The 4,072-nt window shown below is 45.2% G+C and overlaps 1 non-coding gene across 1 annotated transcript; it reads left to right on the forward strand.

Annotated features, from left to right (window-relative positions):
- The first annotated feature begins 2,882 nt into the window (after positions 1-2,882).
- On the forward strand, positions 2,883-2,956 carry trnan-guu (transfer RNA asparagine (anticodon GUU)). The gene has a single exon. It is a non-coding gene; the product is annotated as a tRNA-Asn (tRNA).
- The last annotated feature ends 1,116 nt before the right edge of the window (positions 2,957-4,072 follow it).

The following is a 4,072-nucleotide window of genomic DNA, read 5'->3' on the forward strand; positions in this document are numbered from 1 at the left end:
GGTGAAATGTGAGTTTATTTACGTTGTTAGGAAGAATAGAAAAGCAGGATATCTTTGAAAAGGTGAGAGACTAAGAAATGTTGGTATTCAAAGGGATTTGTGTGTCCTTGTACACGGATCACAGAAAGTTAACATGCAGGTGCAGCAAGCAATAAGGAAAGCAAATGGTATGTTGACCTTTATTGCAGGGGGGGTTGGAGTACAAGGGTAAGGAAGTCTTGCTGCAATTATATAGGGCTTTGGTGAGACCGCATCTGGAGTACTGCGTACAGTTTTGATCTCCTTACCTGCGGAATGATATACTTGCCTTAGAGCGAGTGCAACAAAGGTTCACAAGATTGATTCCTGGGATGAGAGGATTGTCCTGTGAGGAGTAGAATGGACCTATATTCTCTGGAGTTTAGAATAATGAGGTGATCTCATTGATACTTATAAAATTCTTGGAGGGTTTGACAGAGTAGATGCTTGGAGGCCGTTTCCCCTGGCTGGAGAGGCTAGAACTAAGGGTCATAATCTCAAGATAAGGGGTCGGCCATTTAATACAGAGATGAGGAATAATTTCTTCGTTCGAAATCAACCGTGGCGATATTCGAATCCACAATCTTTGAAGTAAAAGTCCGACGTGTTACTATTGCGCTGCAAAACCGGTTGCAGTCGATGTGATTTTAGATTTCCCATATGCTGCTTATGAACTTTTGGTCGGGTGGAACAAGTGGTTCGAAAGCTCAGTGGGGATTCAAAGCAGCTCCTGAGAATTCGTCACAGCGACGGTTCATGCAATGCCTAGTGCGCGCTCTCTCTCTCTCACTCCTCTCTCTCTCTTTCTCTCACTTTTGCTCTCTCCCGCTTTCTCTCTTGAGCTCTCACTGTCCCCATGTATCTCAAGGGGGCTGGAATACAAAAGGGTGGAAGTTATGTTACAGATGCACAGAGTTCTGGTGAGACCCCATCTGGAGGACTGCATTCAGTTCTGGGCACCCCACCTCAGGAAGGATGTATTAACCTGGAGACTCGAAGGGCTGAATGGCCTACTCCTGTTCCTATTTTCCAATGAATGAAACAATAATTCAAGAATAGAGACCTCATTGTATCAGGACGAGTGAGTGAAGATTTTTTTCTGTTTGAAGTACTGATTTCATTAATTGAATATTTTCAGTGTCCCAGCTCAGTGCAGTCCAGTCCAGACAAGCTGCTCGCACAAAGTGGCATTTTCTGTGAGAACACAAAAGACTTGTTCAGGCCATTACAGTACCGAGTGGGGATAGGCCTGTGCATGAAATGGAATAGTGAGGTGAAATATTACCACAAGCAGCGGATGTCTCTGTTTCCATTTCCAAAATGCACGCACGCACGGGCCGAATCGATGCAGCTCCTGGTAAAGCTGCGAAGCAATGCAAGGCTGCCGTGGATCATTTGAAGCAACTGACACACACACGATTCGGCCCGTTTCACGTGGCATCTCCTGTTTCTGACTATTCTTCCCCTCCCGCTTCCTCTACTCCTCCAGCTGCCAGGTGAATTAGATGCATGATGAAAACACAGGGGAATTCATGAATCCCATCCTGACCTGGACAGCAAGGAGCGAGAGGGAAAGAACGGTGCTGGCCTTTGAGAAGGGATGGATTTTGCACATGCCGGGAAAAATAGACACAAAGATCTCATCTCCCTGCTTCTTTGGTATGTGGGATATCTTAATGCTCAGGTGATGATCTCACTGCCCCCCGGCCCATGATCTCCACTCACACTCTCCTTCCAATCTCACACACCTTTGCTTGGGTTTGAAATCGTGTAAGTTTTCACACTGAGATTCAATTTGAAGAAAGCGATGCTGTGATAACCTGGGACTATTGAGGAGTTGCAGTGCAAGAAGGCTAATGATAACAGTGACAGTTCTAACACTATGAGCGACAGTTAAAGGTGGACAACATTTAAAGTATCATGCAGCAGGTCTGGGTCCAAATCTTTCACGTGGTATCTCCTTCTGCTCCTGTCACTCATTTTCCTCCACGGAGAGTTCATTTGGAATTGCTGTGCGGCTGCATTGCGCATTTTCCAGTTCTGCTTCGAACAATCGGGACTTTAAAGGCACCTCTGTGACCTGCACTTTCTTTAAATGAGTTTTGTTCGCGTTGCATTCGACTGTGAAATCGCTCTCGGTTTTCATCTCAATGAACCAGACTGTGACCGCATTGTATCTGTCAGCGTGTAAGTGGCGAGGTTGGGGTCAGCACGGGTCGTTTTCAACTTTTGAAATCTCACCAATTACAAGAGAAAAGAGACATTGAATCAAACTGTCCCTGTCAGTGATGAATTGAAGTGAATATCGCTCCAAGCAGATCTGGACAACTCGCAGTGCAGCCGCACAGGAGTTCCAAATCCACCCTCTCGCCACTCGGCAATCGCACGAACTGAGCTTTGCTCTGACCCAGTGTCAGGGCGCTGAAATCGAATGTTTGTCGGCCACATCTTTTCTTAACATCATAGTTCCTGGTTTAATGGTGAAAACTGCCGTCCGTTTCACTGTAAATACAAGAGACAACTTTGTAGACACCGTGCAGTGCCACAGACCTGCTCGTTGGACCTGCTCGTTTCATGTCCTCTCATTTTCACCAGACCTGAATATCACTGGAATCGAGAATGGAGAATCACAACTCGAAAAATCAATCCTCTCGACCACTAGGGGACGGAGACTTCCGACATACAGATGTTTAATGGCAAGGTGAGTTTAATGTTCAGAAATAACACAGCACAGATTTTCACTCATGCAAACTTCACACCCTTTATTTTGGAAAAGTAAACTGATAGTGGAGAGATGGTATATTGATCGCGGCAACCTGAATTTTTAGCTCGTTGAATCAATAGTTCAAAAACAAACGTGTCGTGTCTCTGTGGCGCAATCGGTTAGCGCGTTCGGCTGTTAACTGAAAGCTTGGTGGTTCGAGCCCACCCAGGGACGGTAGGGAAATTTTTACCTTAAGATTCATGGTCTCATATTTCCTGGTTTCAAATATATGTTTTGTCTGCACAAAAATGCCCGGTTTCGATGGCCAGCTGAGCACGGCCGATCTTCCACCATTTAACCTGAGATTGCCTTCACGGAAATCAGAATTCTCCTTGACAGAAAAGGTCGAAAGATTTCAGGAGAGCCGCTTCACTCTGACATGGATGTTTCTGCAGTGAGCGACACCAGACTGTTTCCACAATAAATGTCAGTTCTTTTATTTTGGAAACGCAAAATTGTTTTCGCATTCCGAAGGGTTTCAGTTCATTTGTGAACTCCACCACTGACCCTGCTGAAGGTTGTAGGCTCAGGGAGTGGGACCTCCAGGAGTGGACTGTAAGAAAGCTGGGTTTCGGCATCCTGACAAATATATGCCGAGGAACCAGAGAAAACCTGACGAAGGAACCGTCTGGGGTTTTACCTGTTAGTTTAAGTCTCAGGGTGAATGATTCCTGACTCCCCGAACTGTCTCACATTTAACTCAGGTCAGATCAGGATGAATTCAGTTTACAGGAGGATAGTGTCAAATATCACCCACAATCGAGGGAGACAAAATCAGCCATTAGACAAGCTACGAGATCATTGGAAAAGAAGATGGTGCACAATTGTGAGAATAAAAGCAAACGCTTTTTCAGCTGCGTCAGCAGTCAGAAGACCATTAAAGATAGATTAGGTCCACTGAAAGGCAGTTCAGGACAGATTCCCAGGCTATGGCAGAGCTGTTAAATGACTATTTCTCATCAGCCTACACTCCTGTGGATGATGCTCAGATTCCAGTTGTGGGATGTGCTGTCGACAATAACATCATAAATATTAAAATGGAAAGGGATGTCATCTTGGATGAAATACGAAATCTCAAAATAGATTGTGCTCCAGTTCCAGATGATATTCACCCACGGGTGTTTAAAGAGATGAGACGGTGCTCTGTGAGCCCCATGCCTGTATCTTCAACAGCTCAGTAGAGTCAGCGATTGTCTCCTGAGATAGGAAAATAGCTTACGTAGTTCCCATTTTCATTAAATGGGACAAATCAGAGCCAGGGAATGACAGATCCATCGGTGTGATATGGAT

Source organism: Heptranchias perlo, chromosome 20 (assembly GCF_035084215.1).
Source record: "Heptranchias perlo isolate sHepPer1 chromosome 20, sHepPer1.hap1, whole genome shotgun sequence".
NCBI classification, from domain to species: domain Eukaryota; kingdom Metazoa; phylum Chordata; class Chondrichthyes; order Hexanchiformes; family Hexanchidae; genus Heptranchias; species Heptranchias perlo.